We start from the raw sequence: 26748 nt of genomic DNA, 5'->3' as shown, positions 1-26748 counted from the left end.
AAAATTTTAATATTCCTTTGACCCGGACGTGATTCGAACACGCAGCCTTCTGATCTGGAGTCAGACGCGCTACTATTGCGCCACCGTGCCCCTCGTAGTAAGGTTTAACGGGTAGAATTCTATAATCAAGCGAAAAACTAAATTTTAATATTTTTTGACCCGTGCGTGATTCGAACACGCAGCCTTCTGATCTGGAGGCAGAAGCGCTACCATTGCGCCACCGAGCCCCTTGTACTAACGTTTAACGGGTAGAACTCTATAGTCAAGCGAAAAACTAAGTTTTAATACTTCTTTGACTCGGACGTGATTCGAACACGCAACCATCTGATCTGGAGTCAGACGCGCTACCATTGCGCCACCGAGCCCCTCGTATTAAGGTTTAACGGGTAGAATTCTATAAACAAGCGAAAAACTAAATTTTAATATTTCTTTGACCATGACGTGATACGAACACGCAGCCTTCTGATCTGGAGTCAGACGCGCTGAAATTGCGCCACCGAGCCCCTTGTACTAAGGTTTAACGGGTAGAATTTTATAAACAAGCGAAAAACTAAATTTTAATATTCCTTTGACCCGGACGTGATTCGAACACGCAGCCTCCTGATCTGGAGTCAGACGCGCTACCATTGCGCCACCTAGCCCCTTATAATAAAGTTTGACGGGTAGAATTCTATAAACAAGCGAAAAACTAAGCCCCTTATACGAAGGTATAATAAGCAGAATTCGCTGATAAACTCGCAATAACTCGGAATTGAAATTAACATTAATGTAAAATTTCAAATAAAGTGCGTTATATTGATTGTTGTATTATCAATACCACGGATAGCATTAGTGTGCAAGCGTAAATCATTTAGGTTTTCTAAGGGTAAAACTCTTCTCACATTAACCCTTTAAGATACTTAAAACCAAAATTAGTAATAAATATTGAATTTACTTCTTATATTGGCTTTCCATCGTTAATGTATAAGCTAATGTCAGTTCCCATTTAATCATACTTACCTGGCGTCGCTGCGGCCTTGATCTTTGAGGAGGCGAGCTGGGGCGAGACTCGGTCACTGCACTCCGATCGGGTTGACCCTCACCACTATCACTAATCGTGATCAGTGGGGCGTACTATTTTTGGTAGAGGGGGTCGTGCGTTCGCGCTCACCCCCACAAGTAAAGAAATTCAAAGTTCAACATACATCACATAATGTTGTGGACTTGATATTAGATGGCGCTAGTGTACTAATTTTGTATAGAGTAACTTATAGCCAGAAGCTATGAGACTATGATGAGTAGGCAGAAAAATATGTAAGCTAACTACGTATGTACGGGTTAAAGTTATACGGGTTTAATAAAGTCTTTCTGTTGTTATTAATCTTGCGTCGTTAATGAAAGATACAACAGAAATTGGCGACGGATCTTCTCGTGCTCCCGCGGGTTGTCTTATGTTGTTTCGGTTCCCCGTGTTTCTTTCGGACTTTTCGGTTCGTGCTCGTTTCGGTTAGGCCTCGGCCTTGTTGTTTTTCTTTGTTTCGTTGTCGACGGGTACGCCCGCGATCGGAATTACGGTGCAAAATGCCGTCCCACGGGACTATTGCTCCTTTTGACGAATCGATAGAAACATTTGAGAGGTACTCCTCTAGGCTGAAACACTATTTTGCCGCTAACGATATTACCGACGAAGGTAAAAAGAAATCTATCTTTTTAACGACGGTGGGTCCGAAAATATTCAATCTGTTGCACGACTTGCTGGCCCCGAATTCTCCGGATGATGCAAGTAACACCTTTACAATATTAGTCGACGCATTGAAGGCACATTTCTGCCCAAAACCATCGGAAATTTTGGAGAGTTTCAAGTTTCGTAGCTGTATGCGATCACCCGCCGAACCTATTCCTACGTACGTCGCTACATTACGGCGACTGGCTGGAACATGTAACTTCCAGACCGCTTTGGATCGGGAACTTCGCGACCAGTTCGTCTTAGGAGTTCGTGATGAGATGATACAACAACGGCTATTTGAAGAAGAATCCCCGACATTCGATAAGGTTGTAGCGATAGCTCAAGCTATGGAGTCAGCCTCACGTTATACTCAAGAGGTAAAAGTGACTGGAGCTCCTGCAAGTAACGCTATCCCACAGGTAAACAAAACTACCATAGCACAACAACCTACCGCTGGAAAAAGATACTACCGCAAATTCAACCACAAGGCAAAGCCACAGAACAACTCTCATTCTACACCCAAGAATCACAGCGAATGCTCCCGATGTGGAAGAGTTGATCACCCACCACCCAACTGTCCTTTTATATCCGCCGTTTGCGGAAAATGCCAGAAAGTTGGGCACCTCGCAAAGAAATGTCTTGCCGATCAAAAGCCAGCCAAGAGTAACCAAACATTCAGGGCGAGGGGAAAAGTTAACACGGTAGGAGCAACAGCCGCATGCAACTCTAATCCGGAATATACCATGTTTCATCTGCGATCGCTGCCACCGGCACCGACGCCTGTAATACTTCCATTTCGGGTTAATGGCAAACCAGTCGAACTAGAATTGGATACCGGCGCTGCATACACGATCATCTCACGTAAGACTTGGAACGCCTTATCTGGCGGTAGTCTCAGCGCTCTACGTCCTGTAGACCCGGTATTGGAATCATTTACCGGACACTCAATTGGAGATCTGGACGCGGCACAGGTACTAGTTACTTACCAAAACCGTTCTGAAACCTTGGAGCTACTAGTCGCCAAGGAACACTGTCCAAACGTTTGCGGACGCAGTTGGATTTTCTCAGAGTTACGAATTCTGGATCGGAACAGTATCAACCAACTCGTTGGCGGAACCCTGCCCAAGCAGACGCTCGACAAAGAGCTGACCAATCTATTTACGGAATATTCTGACGTTTTCAAACCCGGACTGGGGTTATTGAAGAACTATAAGGCTCGCTTGGACTTGAAAGCGGACGCTACGCCCCGCTTCATGGCCGCTCGACCAGTACCCTATGCCTTACGAGATGCTGTGGGCGAGGAACTGATCCGATTACAGGAGTTGGGAATTATTGAGCCGGTGCGACATTCAGATTGGGCCACGCCCATTGTAACCGTCCTAAAGAAAGACTCCAAACCACGAATTTGCGGCGACTATAAAGTTACCTTGAATCCACAGTTGGATACTGAACGGTACCCTCTTCCCAAGGTGGAGGATATTTTTGCCAAATTGTCTGGAGGCCAAAGGTTTACGAAGTTGGACCTTAGAGAAGCATTTAACCAGATTGAGTTGGATGACGCATCCAAGCTGTTGGCGGTAATTAACACCCACAAGGGGTTATTTCGGGTCAACAGACTACCATTTGGCACTGCCTCTTCGCCTGCTATTTTCCAAAGAGCGCTAGAGGAATTGATTCAAGGAATTCCGGGGGCAACCAATTTCGAAGATGACATCACTATCACAGGCACTTCAGACGCAACACATTTGCAATCTGTTCACGAAGTACTTAAGCGAATGCAAGATGCAGGCCTGCGACTTAGGCCAGACAAATGTAGTTTCTTCCAAGACTCCATCGAATTACTTGGTCATCGTATCGACAAAATGGGAATACATCCGCTTGAGTCCAAAATGGATGCCATCATGCAGGCCCCAAGACCTGCAAACGTGGAACAACTACGGTCGTTCATTGGATTGTTCTCATACTATGGGAAGTTTGTCCCCAACCAAGCAACATTGTTAGCACCCTTGTACGCTCTTTTACGTAAAGATACGAGTTGGAACTGGTCGAACGACGAAGAAACTGCATTCTTGAAAGCAAAGGAAACCCTACGGGACTCTTCAGTGCTGGTTCATTACGACCAAACAAAGGAACTGATTTTGGCTTGCGACGCCTCGCCATACGGCCTAGGCGCCGTTCTCTCACATCCTGGGCCCGCGAACACCGATCGCCCTATCGCGTTTGCCTCGAGAACTCTCACACCCGCTGAGCGAAACTATTCGCATATCGAGCGAGAAGCTCTAGCATTGGTGTTTGGCGTCACCAAGAATCGTGATTACCTTTTTGGTCGCCGATTCACCTTATTAACTGACCACCAGCCTCTGGTCTCACTTCTATCTGAGAAGAAACAAATTCCTCGCACGGCGGCGTCTCGGATCCAACGGTGGGCGTTAACGTTGGCCGCCTACCATTATGTAATTAAATACAGGAAAGGTACCCAAAATAATAACGCCGACGCCCTCAGTCGTCTTCCAGTGGACTCCGCGCAGGTTGACCCACCTGTACCGCAAGATATAGTTTTGCTTGTACGCTCCTTATCCGACCCTACTTCCCCAGTATCTGTTGACGACATCAGAGTGGCAACCGCCAAGGACCCTACACTCGCCAGAGTACTCGATTACACTCACCATGGGTGGCCTACAAAGCAACCGAAGGGTCTCGCTGACGACGGTTTCCGTTTTTATTGGATGAAGCGGGCGGAAATAACGAGCGTGGATGGAGTGCTGCTCTGGGGCTCACGGGTTATTGTACCACCACCATTACAGCGTGCAATGTTAGACGAGTTGCACAGCACTCACCAGGGTATGACCCGCTTGAAAGGCCTCGCTCGAAACAAATTTTGGTGGCCGTTAATAGACAAGACCATAGAGTTCGTCGTTAGCGCTTGTGAACGCTGTCAACAGGATGCTCCAATGCCACGGGCTACATCGTACGAATCATGGCCAGCGTCTACTGCCCCATGGCAGAGAATCCACATTGACTATGCCGGTCCGATCAATGGGAAAATGATATTAATCGTGGTTGACGCTTACACTAATTGGATTGAGGCCCTAGTGGTAAACTCTGCTACTGCATCCGCCACCATCATCGAGCTTCGGGACCTCTTTGCTCGATTTGGCCTGCCATCACTAGTCGTATCCGACAATGGAACACCGTTCACCGCTCTAGAAACAGTTCAATTTCTGAAGGCGAACGGAATCAAGCAACTTTTTACACCACCATATCACCCGGCGTCCAATGGACTGGCGGAGCGGGCCGTACGAACAGTCAAGACTGGTCTAGCGAAGTCATCCGACCATGACCTACGAACCCAGATAAGTCGAGTTCTGTTGAACTATCGCCGCACACCAATAACGACCACGGGTTTGTCACCTGCCGACCTCATGTTAAAATATTCCATCCGGACCAGGCTGGATTTAATCAACCCAACAGTCGGAGTTCCCCACCCACATACGGAGAAGGAAACCTTCAAATTTCAAACTGGCGATACGGTCTATGCTAGAAATTTTGGGCAAGGAGACAAATGGTTCACCGGCGAAATAATCAGGAACCAGGGCCAAGTTATGTTCGACGTCGCGACACCTCATGGCAACGTCAGAAGGCACAACCATCAATTACGACCACGAATACCTTTAAGGAATGACACCAGTCCACATAATCATTCAGCGACGGCACAAGAACCAGAAATACAAGAGTTGGGAGCTCAGGAACATTCAACGCCAAACGCTCCAGATCTAACGCCTGACACTGAACAGGCACAGCCATGTACACCGTCCACGCCAGAACCTTCTAACACATCGAATTTGCGAAGATCAAAAAGAGTACCCAAGCCACGCGTTTTGTTGGACTTATAATTATCTTTTCTTCTGGGGAAAGGCAGTGTTGTGGACTTGATATTAGATGGCGCTAGTGTACTAATTTTGTATAGAGTAACTTATAGCCAGACGGGTTTAATAAAGTCTTTCTGTTGTTATTAATCTTGCGTCGTTAATGAAAGATACAACACATAACATACCGCGTTCATTGTATTCTGAATTGAAATAGAATCTGCATTTAAAGATGTGTGTGAGATTTTAAAAACATGCAGTGCGTCATGCATGTGTAGTGAAACAACGTAGAACAAAACAGAGCTTTCGTATAGACTTTTTCGACGTAAAAAGGGGGTAGGCAACCCTCAATATCGGGACATTCTAGGGGGTTGATACGTTGCTGTCTCTGCGCAATCTCAAGATCCCCTAAGCCTACAGCGCAGGCGCCAAAAAGCGAGATGGAAGGCAAAGTTTTACCCCGTGCCTTTCCCTCTTAGTTAAATCGAAATGGTTTATTGCTGAAAGAAAATTCAACTGTATTTACTATCCGTATTACAAGAAGAAATCACTAATTCTTAATTCAACTATTGTCCTCTAAATACTTGGATCATATTTTCGATAATTTATCGTCTCTTCACCTTAACCCTTATTGAAAGTATAAAACCTAAACTTTGTCTATAAAGCACAATCAAATTCTTAACTCTAGAGGGCCGGTAGGCCCTTCTAGATAAGATCCCACACCCTCCCGTAATGTTAAATGAAAATTCACAGATTTTCGCCGATTTTCCCATAGGAATAACATGGGGTTTTTGGTGCTCCTGGACATCGAATCATTTAAAACTAAATTTTAATATTTCTTTGACCCGGACGTGATTCGAACACGCAACCTTCTGATCTGGAGTCAGACGCGCTACTATTGCGCCACCGAGCCCCTCGTACTAAGGTTTAACGCGTGGAATTCCATAATCAAGCGAAAAACAAAATTTTAATATTCCTTTGACCCGGACGTGATTCGAACACGCAGCCTTCTGATCTGGAGTCAGACGCGCTACTATTGCGCCACCGTGCCCCTCGTAGTAAGGTTTAACGGGTAGAATTCTATAATCAAGCGAAAAACTAAATTTTAATATTTTATGACCCGTGCGTGATTCGAACACGCAGCCTTCTGATCTGGAGTCAGAAGCGCTACCATTGCGCCACCGAGCCCCTTGTACTAACGTTTAACGGGTAGAACTCTATAGTCAAGCGAAAAACTAAATTTTAATACTTCTTTGACTCGGACGTGATTCGAACACGCAACCATCTGATCTGGAGTCAGACGCGCTACCATTGCGCCACCTAGCCCCTTATAATAAAGTTTGACGGGTAGAATTCTATAAACAAGCGAAAAACTAAGCCCCTTATACGAAGGTATAATAAGCAGAATTCGCTGATAAACTCGCAATAACTCGGAATTGAAATTAACATAATTGTAAAATTTCAAATAAAGTGCGTTATATTGATTGTTGTATTATCAATACCACGGATAGCATTAGTGTGCAAGCGTAAATCAAATAGGTTTTCTAAGGGTAAAACTCTTCTCACATTAACCCTTTAAGATACTTAAAACCAAAATTAGTAATAAATATTGAATTTACTTCTTATATTGGCTTTCCATCGTTAATGTATAAGCTAATGTCAGTTCCACTTTAATCATACTTACCTGGCGTCGCTGCGGCCTTGATCTTTGAGGAGGCGAGCTGGGGCGAGGCTCGGTCACTGCACTCCGATCGGGTTGACCCTCACCACTATCACTAATCGTGATCAGTGGGGCGTACTATTTTTGGTAGAGGGGGTCGTGCGTTCGCGCTCACCCCCACAAGTAAAGAAATTCAAAGTTCAACATACATCACATAACATACCGCGTTCATTGTATTCTGAATTGAAATAGAATCTGCATATAAAGATGTGTGTGAGATTTTAAAAACATGCAGTGCGTCATGCATGTGTAGTGAAACAACGTAGAACAAAACAGAGCTTTCGTATAGACTTTTTCGACGTAAAAAGGGGGTAGGCAACCCTTAATATCGGGACATTCTAGGGGATTGATACGTTGCTGTCATGGCGCAATCTCAAGATCCCCTAAGCCTACAGCGCAGGCGCCAAAAAGCGAGATGGAAGGCAAAGTTTTACCCCGTGCCTTTCCCTCTTAGTTACATCGAAATGGTTTATTGCTGTAAGAAAATTCAACTGTATTTACTATCCGTATTACAAGAAGAAATCACTAATTCTTAATTCAACTATTGTCCTCGAAATACTTGGATCATATTTTCGATAATTTATCGTCTCTTCACCTTAACTCTTATTGAAAGTATAAAACCTAAACTTTGTCTATAAAGCACAATCAAATTCTTAACTCTAGAGGGCCGGTAGGCCCTTCTAGATAAGATCCCACACCCTCCCGTAATGTTAAATGAAAATTCACAGATTTTCCCATAGGAATAACATGGGGTTTTTGGTGCTCCTGCACATCGAATCATTTAAAACTAAATTTTAATATTTCTTTGACCCGGACGTGATTCGAACACGCAACCTTCTGATCTGGAGTCAGACGCGCTACTATTGCGCCACCGAGCCCCTCGTACTAAGGTTTAACGCGTGGAATTCCATAATCAAGCGAAAAACTAAATTTTAATATTTTTTGACCCGTGCGTGATTCGAACACGCAGCCTTCTGATCTGGAGTCAGAAGCGCTACCATTGCGCCACCGAGCCCCTTGTACTAACGTTTAACGGGTAGAACTCTATAGTCAAGCGAAAAACTAAATTTTAATATTTCTTTGACTCGGACGTGATTCGAACACGCAACCATCTGATCTGGAGTCAGACGCGCTACCATTGCGCCACCGAGCCCCTCGTATTAAGGTTTAACGGGTAGAATTCTATAAACAAGCGAAAAACTAAATTTTAATATTTCTTTGACCATGACGTGATACGAACACGCAGCCTTCTGATCTGGAGTCAGCGCGCTGAAATTGCGCCACCGAGCCCCTTGTACTAAGGTTTAACGGGTAGAATTTTATAAACAAGCGAAAAACTAAATTTTAATATTCCTTTGACCCGGACGTGATTCGAACACGCAGCCTCCTGATCTGGAGTCAGACGCGCTACCATTGCGCCACCTAGCCCCTTATAATAAAGTTTGACGGGTAGAATTCTATAAACAAGCGAAAAACTAAGCCCCTTATACGAAGGTATAATAAGCAGAATTCGCTGATAAACTCGCAATAACTCGGAATTGAAATTAACATTAATGTAAAATTTCAAATAAAGTGCGTTATATTGATTGTTGTATTATCAATACCACGGATAGCATTAGTGTGCAAGCGTAAATCATTTAGGTTTTCTAAGGGTAAAACTCTTCTCACATTAACCCTTTAAGATACTTAAAACCAAAATTAGTAATAAATATTGAATTTGCTTCTTATATTGGCTTTCCATCGTTAATGTATAAGCTAATGTCAGTTCCACTTTAATCATACTTACCTGGCGTCGCTGCGGCCTTGATCTTTGAGGAGGCGAGCTGGGGCGAGACTCGGTCACTGCACTCCGATCGGGTTGACCCTCACCACTATCACTAATCGTGATCAGTGGGGCGTACTATTTATGGTAGAGGGGGTCGTGCGTTCGCGCTCACCCCCACAAGTAAAGAAATTCAAAGTTCAACATACATCACATAACATACCGCGTTCATTGTATTCTGAATTGAAATAGAATCTGCATATAAAGATGTGTGTGAGATTTTAAAAACATGCAGTGCGTCATGCATGTGTAGTGAAACAACGTAGAACAAAACAGAGCTTTCGTATAGACTTTTTCGACGTAAAAAGGGGGTAGGCAACCCTCAATATCGGGACATTCTAGGGGGGTGATACGTTGCTGTCTCTGCGCAATCTCAAGATCCCCTAAGCCTACAGCGCAGGCGCCAAAAAGCGAGATGGAAGGCAAAGTTTTACCCCGTGCCTTTCCCTCTTAGTTAAATCGAAATGGTTTATTGCTGAAAGAAAATTCAACTGTATTTACTATCCGTATTACAAGAAGAAATCACTAATTCTTAATTCAACTATTGTCCTCTAAATACTTGGATCATATTTTCGATAATTTATCGTCTCTTCACCTTAACCCTTATTGAAAGTATAAAACCTAAACTTTGTCTATAAAGCACAATCAAATTGTTAACTCTAGAGGGCCGGTAGGCCCTTCTAGATAAGATCCCACACCCTCCCGTAATGTTAAATGAAAATTCACAGATTTCCCCCGATTTTCCCATAGGAATAACATGGGGTTTTTGGTGCTCATGGACATCGAATCATTTAAAACTAAATTTTAATATTTCTTTGACCTGGACGTGATTCGAACACGCAACCTTCTGATCTGGAGTCAGACGCGCTTTTATTGCGCCACCGAGCCCCTCGTACTAAGGTTTAACGCGTGGAATTCCATAATCAAGCGAAAAACAAAATTTTAATATTCCTTTGACCCGGACGTGATTCGAACACGCAGCCTTCTGATCTGGAGTCAGGCGCGCTACTATTGCGCCACCGTGCCCCTCGTAGTAAGGTTTAACGGGTAGAATTCTATAATCAAGCGAAAAACCAAATTTTAATATTATTTGACCCGGGCGTGATTCGAACACGCAGCCTTCTGATCTGGAGTCAGACGCGCTACCATTGCGCCACCGAGCCCCTCGTATTAAGGTTTAACGGGTAGAATTCTATAAACAAGCGAAAAACTAAATTTTAATATTTCTTTGACCCGGACGTGATTCGAACACGCAGCCTTCTCATCTGGAGTCAGACGCGCTCCCATTGCGCCACCGAGCCCCTTGTACTAAGGTTTAACGGGTAGAATTCTATAAACAAGCGAAAAACTAAATTTTAATAATTCTTTGACCCGGACGTGATTCGAACACGCAGCCTCCTGATCTGGAGTCAGACGCGCTACCATTGCGCCACCTAGCCCCTTATAATAAAGTTTGGCGGGTAGAATTCTATAAACAAGCGAAAAACTAAGCCCCTTATACGAAGGTATAATAAGCAGAATTCGCTGATCAACTCGCAATAACTCGGAATTGAAATTAACATTAATGTAAAATTTCAAATAAAGTGCGTTATATTGATTGTTGTATTATCAATACCACGGATAGCATTAGTGTGCAAGCGTTAATCAAATAGGTTTTCTAAGGGTAAAACTCTTCTCACATTAACCCTTTAAGATACTTAAAACCAAAATTAGTAATAAATATTGAATTTACTTCTTATATTGGCTTTCCATCGTTAATGTATAAGCTAATGTCAGTTCCACTTTAATCATACTTACCTGGCGTCGCTACGGCCTTGATCTTTGAGGAGGCGAGCAGGGGTGAGACTCGGTCACTGTACTCTGATCGGGTTGACCCTCACCACTATCACTAATCGTGATCAGTGGGGCGTACTATTTTTGGTAGAGGGGGTCGTGCGTTCGCGCTCACCCCCACAAGTAAAGAAATTCAAAGTTCAACATACATCACATAACATACCGCGTTCATTGTATTCTGAATTGAAATAGAATCTGCATGTAAATATGTGTGTGAGATTTTAAAAACATGCAGTGCGTCATGCATGTGTAGTGAAACAAAGTAGAACAAAACAGAGCTTTCGTATAGACTTTTTCGACGTAAAAAGGGGGTAGGCAACCCTCAATATCGGGACATTCTAGGGGATTGATACGTTGCTGTCTCTGCGCAATCTCAAGATCCCCTAAGCCTACAGCGCAGGCGCCAAAAAGCGAGATGGAAGGCAAAGTTTTACCCCGTGCCTTTCCCTCTTAGTTACATCGAAATGGTTTATTGCTGTAAGAAAATTCAACTGTATTTACTATCCGTATTACAAGAAGAAATCACTAATTCTTAATTCAACTATTGTCCTCGAAATACTTGGATCATATTTTCGATAATTTATCGTCTCTTCACCTTAACTCTTATTGAAAGTATAAAACCTAAACTTTGTCTATAAAGCACAATCAAATTCTTAACTCTAGAGGGCCGGTAGGCCCTTCTAGATAAGATCCCACACCCTCCCGTAATGTTAAATGAAAATTCACAGATTTTCGCCGATTTTCCCATAGGAATAACATGGGGTTTTTGGTGCTCCTGGACATCGAAAGATTTAAAACTAAATTTTAATATTTCTTTGACCCGGACGTGATTCGAACACGCAACCATCTGATCTGGAGTCAGACGCGCTACCATTGCGCCACCTAGCCCCTCGTACTAAGGTTTAACGGGTAGAATTCTATAAACAAGCGAAAAACAAAATTTTAATATTTCTTTGACCATGACGTGATTCGAACACGCAACCATCTGATCTGGAGTCAGACGCGCTACCATTTCGCCACCATTTCGCCACCGAGCCCCTCGTACTAAGGTTTAACGGGTAGAATTCTATAAACAAGCGAAAAACTAAATTTTAATATTTCTTTGACCCGGACGTGATTCGAACACGCAGCCTCCTGATCTGGAGTCAGACGCGCTACCATTGCGCCACCTAGCCCCTTATAATAAAGTTTGACGGGTAGAATTCTATAAACAAGCGAAAAACTAAGCCCCTTATACGAAGGTATAATAAGCAGAATTCGCTGATAAACTCGCAATAACTCGGAATTGAAATTAACATTAATGTAAAATTTCAAATAAAGTGCGTTATATTGATTGTTGTATTATCAATACCACGGATAGCATTAGTGTGCAAGCGTAAATCAAATAGGTTTTCTAAGGGTAAAACTCTTCTCACATTAACCCTTTAAGATACTTAAAACCAAAATTAGTAATAAATATTGAATTTACTTCTTATATTGGCTTTCCATCGTTAATGTATAAGCTAATGTCAGTTCCACTTTAATCATACTTACCTGGCGTCGCTGCGACCTTGATCTTTGAGGAGGCGAGCTGGGGCGATAGATATAGGAGGCAATGAATGAAATATATCACAATGCACGGGCCTTGATAGATATAGGAGGCAATGAATGAAATATATCACAATGCACGGGCCTTGATAGATATAGGAGGCAATGAAGGAAATATATCGCATGCACGGGCCTTGGTAGATATAGGAGGCAATGATAATCTCTCTCTTTGCACGAGAGGTTTATCTTTAATATTTAAATAAATATAATTATTTTTAATTATTTTAATCTTCAATAATTAACATTAATAATAGTTAAATCGTTTAAAATAAAGTTATACCTATTATCTTCTCAAACTTTGCTAATATTGACGTTTAAAGTGAAGGGTACCCCTCTTGCCCACTTTTTTCAAATTTGGGGTATATATACGATTCGTTTCCATTATAATAGTAAGGAAAAAGCGCAATTGCGAAAACCTTTGGTGGCGATCCCACCTTAGGGAGGCTAGACGTTTCTCGTAACCCTAGCTGATCGCCGCGTATATCCTAAAACCAAACGATGATAATGGAGTAGAAGCCAATGATACAGATTGGTGTCTATGTGGAATAGACGGAAGACCAGTGGATGGTGGTGTTAGAAGCCAGTGTAAGTGCAGACTGGTGTAAATGTGGGATTGACAAAGAACAGAAGATGGTGGTGATTAGAAGCCAGTAAGAACAGACTGGTGTCCGTGTGGGATGGACAAAGACCAGAAGATGGTGGTGATTAGAAGCCAGTAAGAACAGACTGGTGTCCGTGTGGGATGGACAAAGACCAGAAGATGGTGGTGTGAGAACTCAAGTAGAGGAGCCATTTCCGTGACTGTGAAAGCAGTTCGGAAATGGCCAACACGTTTGCTCCGATACGCAAACTGCGAACGCGGTCACGTGGGTGTAACAACGGACAGACAGACACACACACAGACAGACAGACACACAGACAGACACGGCCGTTACAGAACCTCTCCTGGACTAAAACTAAATTTTAATATTTCTTTGACCCGGACGTGATTCGAACACGCAACCATCTGATCTGGAGTCAGACGCGCTACCATTGCGCCACCTAGCCCCTCGTACTAAGGTTTAACGGGTAGAATTCTATAAACAAGCGAAAAACAAAATTTTAATATTTCTTTGACCATGACGTGAATCGAACACGCAACCATCTGATCTGGAGTCAGACGCGCTACCATTTCGCCATCATTTCGCCACCGAGCCCCTCGTACTAAGGTTTAACGGGTAGAATTCTATAAACAAGCGAAAAACTAAATTTTAATATTTCTTTGACCCGGACGTGATTCGAACACGCAGCCTCCTGATCTGGAGTCAGACGCGCTACCATTGCGCCACCTAGCCCCTTATAATAAAGTTTGACGGGTAGAATTCTATAAACAAGCGAAAAACTAAGCCCCTTATACGAAGGTATAATAAGCAGAATTCGCTGATCAACTCGCAATAACTCGGAATTGAAATTAACATTAATGTAAAATTTCAAATAAAGTGCGTTATATTGATTGTTGTATTATCAATACCACGGATAGCATTAGTGTGCAAGCGTTAATCAAATAGGTTTTCTAAGGGTAAAACTCTTCTCACATTAACCCTTTAAGATACTTAAAACCAAAATTAGTAATAAATATTGAATTTACTTCTTATATTGGCTTTCCATCGTTAATGTATAAGCTAATGTCAGTTCCACTTTAATCATACTTACCTGGCGTCGCTACGGCCTTGATCTTTGAGGAGGCGAGCAGGGGTGAGACTCGGTCACTGTACTCTGATCGGGTTGACCCTCACCACTATCACTAATCGTGATCAGTGGGGCGTACTATTTTTGGTAGAGGGGGTCGTGCGTTCGCGCTCACCCCCACAAGTAAAGAAATTCAAAGTTCAACATACATCACATAACATACCGCGTTCATTGTATTCTGAATTGAAATAGAATCTGCATGTAAAGATGTGTGTGAGATTTTAAAAACATGCAGTGCGTCATGCATGTGTAGTGAAACAAAGTAGAACAAAACAGAGCTTTCGTATAGACTTTTTCGACGTAAAAAGGGGGTAGGCAACCCTCAATATCGGGACATTCTAGGGGATTGATACGTTGCTGTCTCTGCGCAATCTCAAGATCCCCTAAGCCTACAGCGCAGGCGCCAAAAAGCGAGATGGAAGGCAAAGTTTTACCCCGTGCCTTTCCCTCTTAGTTACATCGAAATGGTTTATTGCTGTAAGAAAATTCAACTGTATTTACTATCCGTATTACAAGAAGAAATCACTAATTCTTAATTCAACTATTGTCCTCGAAATACTTGGATCATATTTTCGATAATTTATCCTCTCTTCACCTTAACTCTTATTGAAAGTATAAAACCTAAACTTTGTCTATAAAGCACAATCAAATTCTTAACTCTAGAGGGCCGGTAGGCCCTTCTAGATAAGATCCCACACCCTCCCGTAATGTTAAATGAAAATTCACAGATTTTCGCCGATTTTCCCATAGGAATAACATGGGGTTTTTGGTGCTCCTGGACATCGAAAGATTTAAAACTAAATTTTAATATTTCTTTGACCCGGACGTGATTCGAACACGCAACCATCTGATCTGGAGTCAGACGCGCTACCATTGCGCCACCTAGCCCCTCGTACTAAGGTTTAACGGGTAGAATTCTATAAACAAGCGAAAAACAAAATTTTAATATTTCTTTGACCATGACGTGATTCGAACACGCAACCATCTGATCTGGAGTCAGACGCGCTACCATTTCGCCACCATTTCGCCACCGAGCCCCTCGTACTAAGGTTTAACGGGTAGAATTCTATAAACAAGCGAAAAACTAAATTTTAATATTTCTTTGACCCGGACGTGATTCGAACACGCAGCCTCCTGATCTGGAGTCAGACGCGCTACCATTGCGCCACCTAGCCCCTTATAATAAAGTTTGACGGGTAGAATTCTATAAACAAGCGAAAAACTAAGCCCCTTATACGAAGGTATAATAAGCAGAATTCGCTGATCAACTCGCAATAACTCGGAATTGAAATTAACATTAATGTAAAATTTCAAATAAAGTGCGTTATATTGATTGTTGTATTATCAATACCACGGATAGCATTAGTGTGCAAGCGTTAATCAAATAGGTTTTCTAAGGGTAAAACTCTTCTCACATTAACCCTTTAAGATACTTAAAACCAAAATTAGTAATAAATATTGAATTTACTTCTTATATTGGCTTTCCATCGTTAATGTATAAGCTAATGTCAGTTCCACTTTAATCATACTTACCTGGCGTCGCTACGGCCTTGATCTTTGAGGAGGCGAGCAGGGGTGAGACTCGGTCACTGTACTCTGATCGGGTTGACCCTCACCACTATCACTAATCGTGATCAGTGGGGCGTACTATTTTTGGTAGAGGGGGTCGTGCGTTCGCGCTCACCCCCACAAGTAAAGAAATTCAAAGTTCAACATACATCACATAACATACCGCGTTCATTGTATTCTGAATTGAAATAGAATCTGCATGTAAAGATGTGTGTGAGATTTTAAAAACATGCAGTGCGTCATGCATGTGTAGTGAAACAAAGTAGAACAAAACAGAGCTTTCGTATAGACTTTTTCGACGTAAAAAGGGGGTAGGCAACCCTCAATATCGGGACATTCTAGGGGATTGATACGTTGCTGTCTCTGCGCAATCTCAAGATCCCCTAAGCCTACAGCGCAGGCGCCAAAAAGCGAGATGGAAGGCAAAGTTTTACCCCGTGCCTTTCCCTCTTAGTTACATCGAAATGGTTTATTGCTGTAAGAAAATTCAACTGTATTTACTATCCGTATTACAAGAAGAAATCACTAATTCTTAATTCAACTATTGTCCTCGAAATACTTGGATCATATTTTCGATAATTTATCCTCTCTTCACCTTAACTCTTATTGAAAGTATAAAACCTAAACTTTGTCTATAAAGCACAATCAAATTCTTAACTCTAGAGGGCCGGTAGGCCCTTCTAGATAAGATCCCACACCCTCCCGTAATGTTAAATGAAAATTCACAGATTTTCGCCGATTTTCCCATAGGAATAACATGGGGTTTTTGGTGCTCCTGGACATCGAAAGATTTAAAACTAAATTTTAATATTTCTTTGACCCGGACGTGATTCGAACACGCAACCATCTGATCTGGAGTCAGACGCGCTACCATTGCGCCACCTAGCCCCTCGTACTAAGGTTTAACGGGTAGAATTCTATAAACAAGCGAAAAACAAAATTTTAATATTTCTTTGACCATGACGTGATTCGAACACGCAACCATCTGATCTGGAGTCAGACGCGCTACCATTTCGCCACCATTTCGCCACCGAGCCCCTCGTACTAAGGTTTAACGGGTAGAATTCTATAAACAAGCGAAAAACTAAATTTTAATATTTCTTTGACCCGGACGTGATTCGAACACGCAGCCTCCTGATCTGGAGTCAGACGCGCTACCATTGCGCCACCTAGCCCCTTATAATAAAGTTTGACGGGTAGAATTCTATAAACAAGCGAAAAACTAAGCCCCTTATACGAAGGTATAATAAGCAGAATTCGCTGATAAACTCGCAATAACTCGGAATTGAAATTAACATTAATGTAAAATTTCAAATAAAGTGCGTTATATTGATTGTTGTATTATCAATACCACGGATAGCATTAGTGTGCAAGCGTAAATCAAATAGGTTTTCTAAGGGTAAAACTCTTCTCACATTAACCCTTTAAGATACTTAAAACCAAAATTAGTAATAAATATTGAATTTACTTCTTATATTGGCTTTCCATCGTTAATGTATAAGCTAATGTCAGTTCCACTTTAATCATACTTACCTGGCGTCGCTGCGACCTTGATCTTTGAGGAGGCGAGCTGGGGCGATAGATATAGGAGGCAATGAATGAAATATATCACAATGCACGGGCCTTGATAGATATAGGAGGCAATGAATGAAATATATCACAATGCACGGGCCTTGATAGATATAGGAGGCAATGAAGGAAATATATCGCATGCACGGGCCTTGGTAGATATAGGAGGCAATGATAATCTCTCTCTTTGCACGAGAGGTTTATCTTTAATATTTAAATAAATATAATTATTTTTAATTATTTTAATCTTCAATAATTAACATTAATAATAGTTAAATCGTTTAAAATAAAGTTATACCTATTATCTTCTCAAACTTTGCTAATATTGACGTTTAAAGTGAAGGGTACCCCTCTTGCCCACTTTTTTCAAATTTGGGGTATATATACGATTCGTTTCCATTATAATAGTAAGGAAAAAGCGCAATTGCGAAAACCTTTGGTGGCGATCCCACCTTAGGGAGGCTAGACGTTTCTCGTAACCCTAGCTGATCGCCGCGTATATCCTAAAACCAAACGATGATAATGGAGTAGAAGCCAATGATACAGATTGGTGTCTATGTGGAATAGACGGAAGACCAGTGGATGGTGGTGTTAGAAGCCAGTGTAAGTGCAGACTGGTGTAAATGTGGGATTGACAAAGAACAGAAGATGGTGGTGATTAGAAGCCAGTAAGAACAGACTGGTGTCCGTGTGGGATGGACAAAGACCAGAAGATGGTGGTGATTAGAAGCCAGTAAGAACAGACTGGTGTCCGTGTGGGATGGACAAAGACCAGAAGATGGTGGTGTGAGAACTCAAGTAGAGGAGCCATTTCCGTGACTGTGAAAGCAGTTCGGAAATGGCCAACACGTTTGCTCCGATACGCAAACTGCGAACGCGGTCACGTGGGTGTAACAACGGACAGACAGACACACACACAGACAGACAGACACACAGACAGACACGGCCGTTACAGAACCTCTCCTGGACTAAAACTAAATTTTAATATTTCTTTGACCCGGACGTGATTCGAACACGCAACCATCTGATCTGGAGTCAGACGCGCTACCATTGCGCCACCTAGCCCCTCGTACTAAGGTTTAACGGGTAGAATTCTATAAACAAGCGAAAAACAAAATTTTAATATTTCTTTGACCATGACGTGAATCGAACACGCAACCATCTGATCTGGAGTCAGACGCGCTACCATTTCGCCACCATTTCGCCACCGAGCCCCTCGTACTAAGGTTTAACGGGTAGAATTCTATAAACAAGCGAAAAACTAAATTTTAATATTTCTTTGACCCGGACGTGATTCGAACACGCAGCCTCCTGATCTGGAGTCAGACGCGCTACCATTGCGCCACCTAGCCCCTTATAATAAAGTTTGACGGGTAGAATTCTATAAACAAGCGAAAAACTAAGCCCCTTATACGAAGGTATAATAAGCAGAATTCGCTGATCAACTCGCAATAACTCGGAATTGAAATTAACATTAATGTAAAATTTCAAATAAAGTGCGTTATATTGATTGTTGTATTATCAATACCACGGATAGCATTAGTGTGCAAGCGTTAATCAAATAGGTTTTCTAAGGGTAAAACTCTTCTCACATTAACCCTTTAAGATACTTAAAACCAAAATTAGTAATAAATATTGAATTTACTTCTTATATTGGCTTTCCATCGTTAATGTATAAGCTAATGTCAGTTCCACTTTAATCATACTTACCTGGCGTCGCTACGGCCTTGATCTTTGAGGAGGCGAGCAGGGGTGAGACTCGGTCACTGTACTCTGATCGGGTTGACCCTCACCACTATCACTAATCGTGATCAGTGGGGCGTACTATTTTTGGTAGAGGGGGTCGTGCGTTCGCGCTCACCCCCACAAGTAAAGAAATTCAAAGTTCAACATACATCACATAACATACCGCGTTCATTGTATTCTGAATTGAAATAGAATCTGCATGTAAAGATGTGTGTGAGATTTTAAAAACATGCAGTGCGTCATGCATGTGTAGTGAAACAAAGTAGAACAAAACAGAGCTTTCGTATAGACTTTTTCGACGTAAAAAGGGGGTAGGCAACCCTCAATATCGGGACATTCTAGGGGATTGATACGTTGCTGTCTCTGCGCAATCTCAAGATCCCCTAAGCCTACAGCGCAGGCGCCAAAAAGCGAGATGGAAGGCAAAGTTTTACCCCGTGCCTTTCCCTCTTAGTTACATCGAAATGGTTTATTGCTGTAAGAAAATTCAACTGTATTTACTATCCGTATTACAAGAAGAAATCACTAATTCTTAATTCAACTATTGTCCTCGAAATACTTGGATCATATTTTCGATAATTTATCCTCTCTTCACCTTAACTCTTATTGAAAGTATAAAACCTAAACTTTGTCTATAAAGCACAATCAAATTCTTAACTCTAGAGGGCCGGTAGGCCCTTCTAGATAAGATCCCACACCCTCCCGTAATGTTAAATGAAAATTCACAGATTTTCGCCGATTTTCCCATAGGAATAACATGGGGTTTTTGGTGCTCCTGGACATCGAAAGATTTAAAACTAAATTTTAATATTTCTTTGACCCGGACGTGATTCGAACACGCAACCATCTGATCTGGAGTCAGACGCGCTACCATTGCGCCACCTAGCCCCTCGTACTAAGGTTTAACGGGTAGAATTCTATAAACAAGCGAAAAACAAAATTTTAATATTTCTTTGACCATGACGTGATTCGAACACGCAACCATCTGATCTGGAGTCAGACGCGCTACCATTTCGCCACCATTTCGCCACCGAGCCCCTCGTACTAAGGTTTAACGGGTAGAATTCTATAAACAAGCGAAAAACTAAATTTTAATATTTCTTTGACCCGGACGTGATTCGAACACGCAGCCTCCTGATCTGGAGTCAGACGCGCTACCATTGCGCCACCTAGCCCCTTATAATAAAGTTTGACGGGTAGAATTCTATAAACAAGCGAAAAACTAAGCCCCTTATACGAAGGTATAATAAGCAGAATTCGCTGATAAACTCGCAATAACTCGGAATTGAAATTAACATTAATGTAAAATTTCAAATAAAGTGCGTTATATTGATTGTTGTATTATCAATACCACGGATAGCATTAGTGTGCAAGCGTAAATCAAATAGGTTTTCTAAGGGTAAAACTCTTCTCACATTAACCCTTTAAGATACTTAAAACCAAAATTAGTAATAAATATTGAATTTACTTCTTATATTGGCTTTCCATCGTTAATGTATAAGCTAATGTCAGTTCCACTTTAATCATACTTACCTGGCGTCGCTGCGACCTTGATCTTTGAGGAGGCGAGCTGGGGCGATAGATATAGGAGGCAATGAATGAAATATATCACAATGCACGGGCCTTGATAGATATAGGAGGCAATGAATGAAATATATCACAATGCACGGGCCTTGATAGATATAGGAGGCAATGAAGGAAATATATCGCATGCACGGGCCTTGGTAGATATAGGAGGCAATGATAATCTCTCTCTTTGCACGAGAGGTTTATCTTTAATATTTAAATAAATATAATTATTTTTAATTATTTTAATCTTCAATAATTAACATTAATAATAGTTAAATCGTTTAAAATAAAGTTATACCTATTATCTTCTCAAACTTTGCTAATATTGACGTTTAAAGTGAAGGGTACCCCTCTTGCCCACTTTTTTCAAATTTGGGGTATATATACGATTCGTTTCCATTATAATAGTAAGGAAAAAGCGCAATTGCGAAAACCTTTGGTGGCGATCCCACCTTAGGGAGGCTAGACGTTTCTCGTAACCCTAGCTGATCGCCGCGTATATCCTAAAACCAAACGATGATAATGGAGTAGAAGCCAATGATACAGATTGGTGTCTATGTGGAATAGACGGAAGACCAGTGGATGGTGGTGTTAGAAGCCAGTGTAAGTGCAGACTGGTGTAAATGTGGGATTGACAAAGAACAGAAGATGGTGGTGATTAGAAGCCAGTAAGAACAGACTGGTGTCCGTGTGGGATGGACAAAGACCAGAAGATGGTGGTGATTAGAAGCCAGTAAGAACAGACTGGTGTCCGTGTGGGATGGACAAAGACCAGAAGATGGTGGTGTGAGAACTCAAGTAGAGGAGCCATTTCCGTGACTGTGAAAGCAGTTCGGAAATGGCCAACACGTTTGCTCCGATACGCAAACTGCGAACGCGGTCACGTGGGTGTAACAACGGACAGACAGACACACACACAGACAGACAGACACACAGACAGACACGGCCGTTACAGAACCTCTCCTGGACTACGTCACACGGAGAGGTAAAAACTAAATTTTAATATTTCTTTGACCCGGACGTGATTCGAACACGCAACCATCTGATCTGGAGTCAGACGCGCTACCATTGCGCCACCTAGCCCCTCGTACTAAGGTTTAACGGGTAGAATTCTATAAACAAGCGAAAAACAAAATTTTAATATTTCTTTGACCATGACGTGAATCGAACACGCAACCATCTGATCTGGAGTCAGACGCGCTACCATTTCGCCACCATTTCGCCACCGAGCCCCTCGTACTAAGGTTTAACGGGTAGAATTCTATAAACAAGCGAAAAACTAAATTTTAATATTTCTTTGACCCGGACGTGATTCGAACACGCAGCCTCCTGATCTGGAGTCAGACGCGCTACCATTGCGCCACCTAGCCCCTTATAATAAAGTTTGACGGGTAGAATTCTATAAACAAGCGAAAAACTAAGCCCCTTATACGAAGGTATAATAAGCAGAATTCGCTGATAAACTCGCAATAACTCGGAATTGAAATTAACATTAATGTAAAATTTCAAATAAAGTGCGTTATATTGATTGTTGTATTATCAATACCACGGATAGCATTAGTGTGCAAGCGTAAATCAAATAGGTTTTCTAAGGGTAAAACTCTTCTCACATTAACCCTTTAAGATACTTAAAACCAAAATTAGTAATAAATATTGAATTTACTTCTTATATTGGCTTTCCATCGTTAATGTATAAGCTAATGTCAGTTCCACTATAATCATACTTACCTGGCGTCGCTGCGGCCTTGATCTTTGAGGAGGCGAGCTGGGGCGAGGCTCGGTCACTGCACTCCGATCGGGTTGACCCTCACCACTATCACTAATCGTGATCAGTGGGGCGTACTATTTTTGGTAGAGGGGGTCGTGCGTTCGCGCTCACCCCCACAAGTAAAGAAATTCAAAGTTCAACATACATCACATAACATACCGCGTTCATTGTATTCTGAATTGAAATAGAATCTGCATATAAAGATGTGTGTGAGATTTTAAAAACATGCAGTGCGTCATGCATGTGTAGTGAAACAAAGTAGAACAAAACAGAGCTTTCGTATAGACTTTTTCGACGTAAAAAGGGGGTAGGCAACCCTCAATATCGGGACATTCTAGGGGATTGATACGTTGCTGTCTCTGCGCAATATCAAGATCCCCTAAGCCTACAGCGCAGGCGCCAAAAAGCGAGATGGAAGGCAAAGTTTTACCCCGTGCCTTTCCCTCTTAGTTACATCGAAATGGTTTATTGCTGTAAGAAAATTCAACTGTATTTACTATCCGTATTACAAGAAGAAATCACTAATTCTTAATTCAACTATTGTCCTCGAAATACTTGGATCATATTTTCGATAATTTATCGTCTCTTCACCTTAACCCTTATTGAAAGTATAAAACCTAAACTTTGTTTATAAAGCACAATCAAATTCTTAACTCTAGAGGGCCGGTAGGCCCTTCTAGATAAGATCCCACACCCTCCCGTAATGTTAAATGAAAATTCACAGATTTTCGCCGATTTTCCCATAGGAATAACATGAGGTTTTTGGTGCTCCTGGACATCGAATCATTTAAAACTAAAATTTAATATTTCTTTGACCCGGACGTGATTCGAACACGCAACCTTCTGACCTGGAGTCAGACGCTCTACTATTGCGCCACCGAGCCCCTCGTACTAAGGTTTAACGCGTGGAATTCCATAATCAAGCGAAAAACAAAATTTTAATATTCCTTTGACACGGACGTGATTCGAACACGCAGCCTTCTGATCTGGATTCAGACGCGCTATTATTGCGCCACCGTGCCCCTCGTAGTAAGGTTTAACGGGTACAATTCTATAATCAAGCGAAAAACTAAATTTTAATATTTTTTGACCCGGGCGTGCTTCGAACACGCAGCCTTCTGATATGGAGTCAAAAGCGCTACCATTGCGCCACCGAGCCCTTTGTACTAACGTTTAACGGGTAGAACTCTATAGTCAAGCGAAAAACTAAATTTTAATATTTCTTTGACCCGGACGTGATTCGAACACGCAGCCTTCTCATCTGGAGTCAGACGCGCTACCATTGCGCCACCGAGCCCCTTGTACTATGGTTTAACGGGTAGAATTCTATAAACAAGCGAAAAACTAAATTTTAATATTTCTTTGACCCGGACGTGATTCGAACACGCAACCATCTGATCTGGAGTCAGACGCGCTACCATTGCGCCACCGAGCCCCTCGTACTAAAGTTTAACGGGTAGAATTCTATAAACAAGCGAAAAACTAAATTTTAATATTTCTTTGACCATGACGTGATTCGAACACGCAACCATCTGATCCGGAGTCAGACGCGCTACCATTGCGCCACCGAGCCCCTCGTACTAAGGTTTAACGGGTAGAATTCTATAAACAAGCGAAAAACTAAATTTTAATATTTCTTTGACCCGGACGTGATTCGAACACGCAGCCTCCTGATCTGGAGTCAGACGCGCTACCATTGCGCCACCTAGCCCCTTATAATTAAGTTTGGCGGGTAGAATTCTATAAACAAGCGAAAAACTAAGCCCCTTATACGAAGGTATAATAAGCAGAATTCGCTGATAAACTCGCAATAACTCGGAATTGAAATTAACATTAATGTAAAATTTCAAATAAAGTGCGTTATATTGATTGTTGTATTGTCAATACCACGGATAGCATTAGTGTGCAAGCGTTAATCAAATAGGTTTTCTAAGGGTAAAACTCTTCTCACATTAACCCTTTAAGATACTTAAAACCAAAATTAGTAATAAATATTGAATTTACTTCTTATATTGGCTTTCCATCGTTAATGTATAAGCTAATGTCAGTTCCACTTTAATCATACTTACCTGGCGTCGCTGCGGCCTTGATCTTTGAGGAGGCGAGCAGGGGTGAGACTCGGTCACTGCACTCTGATCGGGTTGACCCTCACCACTATCACTAATCGTGATCAGTGGGGCGTACTATTTTTGGTAAAGGGGGTCGTGCGTTCGCGCTCACCCCCACAAGTAAAGAAATTCAAAGTTCAACATACATCACATAACATACCGCGTTCATTGTATTCTGAATTGAAATAGAATCTGCATATAAAGATGTGTGTGAGATTTTAAAAACATGCAGTGCGTCATGCATGTGTAGTGAAACAACGTAGAACAAAACAGAGCTTTCGTATAGACTTTTTCGACGTAAAAAGGGGGTAGGCAACCCTCAATATCGGGACATTCTAGGGGATTGATACGTTGCTGTCTCTGCGCAATCTCAAGATCCCCTAAGCCTACAGCGCAGGCGCCAAAAAGCGAGATGGAAGGCAAAGTTTTACCCCGTGCCTTTCCCTCTTAGTTACATCGAAATGGTTTATTGCTGTAAGAAAATTCAACTGTATTTACTATCCGTATTACAAGAAGAAATCACTAATTCTTAATTCAACTATTGTCCTCGAAATACTTGGATCATATTTTCGATAATTTATCGTCTCTTCACCTTAACTCTTATTGAAAGTATAAAACCTAATCAAATTCTTAACTCTAGAGGGCCGGTAGGCCCTTCTAGATAAGATCCCACACCCTCCCGTAATGTTAAATGAAAATTCACAGATTTTCGCCGATTTTCCCATAGGAATAACATGGGGTTTTTGGTGCTCCTGGACATCGAAAGATTTAAAACTAAATTTTAATATTTCTTTTACCCGGACGTGATTCGAACACGCAACCATCTGATCTGGAATCAGACGCGCTACCATTGCGCCACCTAGCCCCTCGTACTAAGGTTTAACGGGTAGAATTCTATAAACAAGCGAAAAACAAAATTTTAATATTTCTTTGACCATGACGTGATTCGAACACGCAACCATCTGATCTGGAGTCAGACGCGCTACCATTTCGCCACCGAGCCCCTCGTACTAAGGTTTAACGGGTAGAATTCTATAAACAAGCGAAAAACTAAACTTTAATATTTCTTTGACCCGGACGTGATTCGAACACTCAGCCTCCTGATCTGGAGTCAGACGCGCTACCATTGCGCCACCTAGCCCCTTATAATAAAGTTTGGCGGGTAGAATTCTATAAACAAGCGAAAAACTAAGCCCCTTATACGAAGGTATAATAAGCAGAATTCGCTGATAAACTCGCAATAACTCGGAATTGAAATTAACATTAATGTAAAATTTCAAATAAAGTGCGTTATATTGATTGTTGTATTATCAATACCACGGATAGCATTAGTGTGCAAGCGTTAATCAAATAGGTTTTCTAAGGGTTAAACTCTTCTCACATTAACCCTTTAAGATACTTAAAACCAAAATTAGTAATAAATATTGAATTTACTTCTTATATTTTCCATCGTTAATGTATAAGCTAATGTCAGTTCCACTTTAATCATACTTACCTGGCGTCGCTGCGGCCTTGATCTTTGAGGAGGCGAGCTGGGGCGAGGCTCGGTCACTGCACTCCGATCGGGTTGACCCTCACCACTATCACTAATCGTGATCAGTGGGGCGTACTATTTTTGGTAGAGGGGGTCGTGCGTTCGCGCTCACCCCCACAAGTAAAGAAATTCAAAGTTCAACATACATCACATAACATACCGCGTTCATTGTATTCTGAATTGAAATAGAATCTGCATATAAAGATGTGTGTGAGATTTTAAAAACATGCAGTGCGTCATGCATGTGTAGTGAAACAAAGTAGAACAAAACAGAGCTTTCGTATAGACTTTTTCGACGTAAAAAGGGGGTAGGCAACCCTCAATATCGGGACATTCTAGGGGATTGATACGTTGCTGTCTCTGCGCAATATCAAGATCCCCTAAGCCTACAGCGCAGGCGCCAAAAAGCGAGATGGAAGGCAAAGTTTTACCCCGTGCCTTTCCCTCTTAGTTACATCGAAATGGTTTATTGCTGTAAGAAAATTCAACTGTATTTACTATCCGTATTACAAGAAGAAATCACTAATTCTTAATTCAACTATTGTCCTCGAAATACTTGGATCATATTTTCGATAATTTATCGTCTCTTCACCTTAACCCTTATTGAAAGTATAAAACCTAAAC

The 26748-nt window shown here is 41.8% G+C and overlaps 39 non-coding genes across 39 annotated transcripts; 10 read left to right on the top strand and 29 right to left on the bottom strand.

The window, feature by feature from the left end:
- Positions 1-293: 293 nt before the first annotated feature.
- TRNAW-CCA (transfer RNA tryptophan (anticodon CCA)) lies at positions 294-365 on the bottom strand. Its single transcript has one exon. It is a non-coding gene; the product is annotated as a tRNA-Trp (tRNA).
- Positions 366-569: 204 nt separating this feature from the next.
- On the bottom strand, positions 570-641 carry TRNAW-CCA (transfer RNA tryptophan (anticodon CCA)). Its single transcript has one exon. It is a non-coding gene; the product is annotated as a tRNA-Trp (tRNA).
- Positions 642-991: 350 nt separating this feature from the next.
- LOC149678936 (U1 spliceosomal RNA) lies at positions 992-1155 on the top strand. Its single transcript, XR_016366315.1, has one exon. It is a non-coding gene; the product is annotated as a U1 spliceosomal RNA (small nuclear RNA).
- Positions 1156-6412: 5257 nt separating this feature from the next.
- On the bottom strand, positions 6413-6484 carry TRNAW-CCA (transfer RNA tryptophan (anticodon CCA)). Its single transcript has one exon. It is a non-coding gene; the product is annotated as a tRNA-Trp (tRNA).
- A 203-nt stretch (positions 6485-6687) lies between these two features.
- TRNAW-CCA (transfer RNA tryptophan (anticodon CCA)) lies at positions 6688-6759 on the bottom strand. The gene has a single exon. It is a non-coding gene; the product is annotated as a tRNA-Trp (tRNA).
- Positions 6760-6825: 66 nt separating this feature from the next.
- Positions 6826-6897, bottom strand: TRNAW-CCA (transfer RNA tryptophan (anticodon CCA)). Its single transcript has one exon. It is a non-coding gene; the product is annotated as a tRNA-Trp (tRNA).
- Positions 6898-7247: 350 nt separating this feature from the next.
- Positions 7248-7411, top strand: LOC149678932 (U1 spliceosomal RNA). Its single transcript, XR_016366329.1, has one exon. It is a non-coding gene; the product is annotated as a U1 spliceosomal RNA (small nuclear RNA).
- Positions 7412-8097: 686 nt separating this feature from the next.
- On the bottom strand, positions 8098-8169 carry TRNAW-CCA (transfer RNA tryptophan (anticodon CCA)). The gene has a single exon. It is a non-coding gene; the product is annotated as a tRNA-Trp (tRNA).
- A 65-nt stretch (positions 8170-8234) lies between these two features.
- On the bottom strand, positions 8235-8306 carry TRNAW-CCA (transfer RNA tryptophan (anticodon CCA)). Its single transcript has one exon. It is a non-coding gene; the product is annotated as a tRNA-Trp (tRNA).
- A 66-nt stretch (positions 8307-8372) lies between these two features.
- On the bottom strand, positions 8373-8444 carry TRNAW-CCA (transfer RNA tryptophan (anticodon CCA)). The gene has a single exon. It is a non-coding gene; the product is annotated as a tRNA-Trp (tRNA).
- A 203-nt stretch (positions 8445-8647) lies between these two features.
- Positions 8648-8719, bottom strand: TRNAW-CCA (transfer RNA tryptophan (anticodon CCA)). Its single transcript has one exon. It is a non-coding gene; the product is annotated as a tRNA-Trp (tRNA).
- Positions 8720-9069: 350 nt separating this feature from the next.
- Positions 9070-9233, top strand: LOC149678927 (U1 spliceosomal RNA). Its single transcript, XR_016366322.1, has one exon. It is a non-coding gene; the product is annotated as a U1 spliceosomal RNA (small nuclear RNA).
- A 971-nt stretch (positions 9234-10204) lies between these two features.
- TRNAW-CCA (transfer RNA tryptophan (anticodon CCA)) lies at positions 10205-10276 on the bottom strand. The gene has a single exon. It is a non-coding gene; the product is annotated as a tRNA-Trp (tRNA).
- Positions 10277-10480: 204 nt separating this feature from the next.
- Positions 10481-10552, bottom strand: TRNAW-CCA (transfer RNA tryptophan (anticodon CCA)). The gene has a single exon. It is a non-coding gene; the product is annotated as a tRNA-Trp (tRNA).
- Positions 10553-10902: 350 nt separating this feature from the next.
- LOC149678924 (U1 spliceosomal RNA) lies at positions 10903-11066 on the top strand. The gene has a single exon (XR_016366339.1). It is a non-coding gene; the product is annotated as a U1 spliceosomal RNA (small nuclear RNA).
- Positions 11067-11762: 696 nt separating this feature from the next.
- On the bottom strand, positions 11763-11834 carry TRNAW-CCA (transfer RNA tryptophan (anticodon CCA)). The gene has a single exon. It is a non-coding gene; the product is annotated as a tRNA-Trp (tRNA).
- Positions 11835-12049: 215 nt separating this feature from the next.
- TRNAW-CCA (transfer RNA tryptophan (anticodon CCA)) lies at positions 12050-12121 on the bottom strand. Its single transcript has one exon. It is a non-coding gene; the product is annotated as a tRNA-Trp (tRNA).
- A 1387-nt stretch (positions 12122-13508) lies between these two features.
- On the bottom strand, positions 13509-13580 carry TRNAW-CCA (transfer RNA tryptophan (anticodon CCA)). Its single transcript has one exon. It is a non-coding gene; the product is annotated as a tRNA-Trp (tRNA).
- Positions 13581-13795: 215 nt separating this feature from the next.
- TRNAW-CCA (transfer RNA tryptophan (anticodon CCA)) lies at positions 13796-13867 on the bottom strand. Its single transcript has one exon. It is a non-coding gene; the product is annotated as a tRNA-Trp (tRNA).
- Positions 13868-14217: 350 nt separating this feature from the next.
- Positions 14218-14381, top strand: LOC149678919 (U1 spliceosomal RNA). Its single transcript, XR_016366338.1, has one exon. It is a non-coding gene; the product is annotated as a U1 spliceosomal RNA (small nuclear RNA).
- A 696-nt stretch (positions 14382-15077) lies between these two features.
- TRNAW-CCA (transfer RNA tryptophan (anticodon CCA)) lies at positions 15078-15149 on the bottom strand. The gene has a single exon. It is a non-coding gene; the product is annotated as a tRNA-Trp (tRNA).
- A 215-nt stretch (positions 15150-15364) lies between these two features.
- Positions 15365-15436, bottom strand: TRNAW-CCA (transfer RNA tryptophan (anticodon CCA)). Its single transcript has one exon. It is a non-coding gene; the product is annotated as a tRNA-Trp (tRNA).
- A 350-nt stretch (positions 15437-15786) lies between these two features.
- Positions 15787-15950, top strand: LOC149678916 (U1 spliceosomal RNA). The gene has a single exon (XR_016366337.1). It is a non-coding gene; the product is annotated as a U1 spliceosomal RNA (small nuclear RNA).
- Positions 15951-16646: 696 nt separating this feature from the next.
- Positions 16647-16718, bottom strand: TRNAW-CCA (transfer RNA tryptophan (anticodon CCA)). Its single transcript has one exon. It is a non-coding gene; the product is annotated as a tRNA-Trp (tRNA).
- A 215-nt stretch (positions 16719-16933) lies between these two features.
- On the bottom strand, positions 16934-17005 carry TRNAW-CCA (transfer RNA tryptophan (anticodon CCA)). Its single transcript has one exon. It is a non-coding gene; the product is annotated as a tRNA-Trp (tRNA).
- Positions 17006-18392: 1387 nt separating this feature from the next.
- On the bottom strand, positions 18393-18464 carry TRNAW-CCA (transfer RNA tryptophan (anticodon CCA)). Its single transcript has one exon. It is a non-coding gene; the product is annotated as a tRNA-Trp (tRNA).
- Positions 18465-18679: 215 nt separating this feature from the next.
- Positions 18680-18751, bottom strand: TRNAW-CCA (transfer RNA tryptophan (anticodon CCA)). Its single transcript has one exon. It is a non-coding gene; the product is annotated as a tRNA-Trp (tRNA).
- A 350-nt stretch (positions 18752-19101) lies between these two features.
- Positions 19102-19265, top strand: LOC149678911 (U1 spliceosomal RNA). Its single transcript, XR_016366336.1, has one exon. It is a non-coding gene; the product is annotated as a U1 spliceosomal RNA (small nuclear RNA).
- A 696-nt stretch (positions 19266-19961) lies between these two features.
- Positions 19962-20033, bottom strand: TRNAW-CCA (transfer RNA tryptophan (anticodon CCA)). The gene has a single exon. It is a non-coding gene; the product is annotated as a tRNA-Trp (tRNA).
- A 215-nt stretch (positions 20034-20248) lies between these two features.
- On the bottom strand, positions 20249-20320 carry TRNAW-CCA (transfer RNA tryptophan (anticodon CCA)). Its single transcript has one exon. It is a non-coding gene; the product is annotated as a tRNA-Trp (tRNA).
- A 1405-nt stretch (positions 20321-21725) lies between these two features.
- TRNAW-CCA (transfer RNA tryptophan (anticodon CCA)) lies at positions 21726-21797 on the bottom strand. Its single transcript has one exon. It is a non-coding gene; the product is annotated as a tRNA-Trp (tRNA).
- Positions 21798-22012: 215 nt separating this feature from the next.
- Positions 22013-22084, bottom strand: TRNAW-CCA (transfer RNA tryptophan (anticodon CCA)). The gene has a single exon. It is a non-coding gene; the product is annotated as a tRNA-Trp (tRNA).
- A 350-nt stretch (positions 22085-22434) lies between these two features.
- On the top strand, positions 22435-22598 carry LOC149678906 (U1 spliceosomal RNA). Its single transcript, XR_016366328.1, has one exon. It is a non-coding gene; the product is annotated as a U1 spliceosomal RNA (small nuclear RNA).
- A 1109-nt stretch (positions 22599-23707) lies between these two features.
- TRNAW-CCA (transfer RNA tryptophan (anticodon CCA)) lies at positions 23708-23779 on the bottom strand. The gene has a single exon. It is a non-coding gene; the product is annotated as a tRNA-Trp (tRNA).
- Positions 23780-23845: 66 nt separating this feature from the next.
- TRNAW-CCA (transfer RNA tryptophan (anticodon CCA)) lies at positions 23846-23917 on the bottom strand. The gene has a single exon. It is a non-coding gene; the product is annotated as a tRNA-Trp (tRNA).
- A 66-nt stretch (positions 23918-23983) lies between these two features.
- TRNAR-CCG (transfer RNA arginine (anticodon CCG)) lies at positions 23984-24055 on the bottom strand. Its single transcript has one exon. It is a non-coding gene; the product is annotated as a tRNA-Arg (tRNA).
- Positions 24056-24121: 66 nt separating this feature from the next.
- On the bottom strand, positions 24122-24193 carry TRNAW-CCA (transfer RNA tryptophan (anticodon CCA)). The gene has a single exon. It is a non-coding gene; the product is annotated as a tRNA-Trp (tRNA).
- A 350-nt stretch (positions 24194-24543) lies between these two features.
- On the top strand, positions 24544-24707 carry LOC149678901 (U1 spliceosomal RNA). Its single transcript, XR_016366342.1, has one exon. It is a non-coding gene; the product is annotated as a U1 spliceosomal RNA (small nuclear RNA).
- A 1370-nt stretch (positions 24708-26077) lies between these two features.
- On the top strand, positions 26078-26241 carry LOC149678900 (U1 spliceosomal RNA). Its single transcript, XR_016366327.1, has one exon. It is a non-coding gene; the product is annotated as a U1 spliceosomal RNA (small nuclear RNA).
- The last annotated feature ends 507 nt before the right edge of the window (positions 26242-26748 follow it).

This window comes from Phalangium opilio, unplaced genomic scaffold (assembly GCF_054372755.1).
Source record: "Phalangium opilio isolate 3A_F unplaced genomic scaffold, DU_Popi_V2 ptg000042l_1, whole genome shotgun sequence".
Lineage (NCBI taxonomy): Eukaryota > Metazoa > Arthropoda > Arachnida > Opiliones > Phalangiidae > Phalangium > Phalangium opilio.
This window is presented reverse-complemented; position numbering and strand designations above follow the sequence as displayed.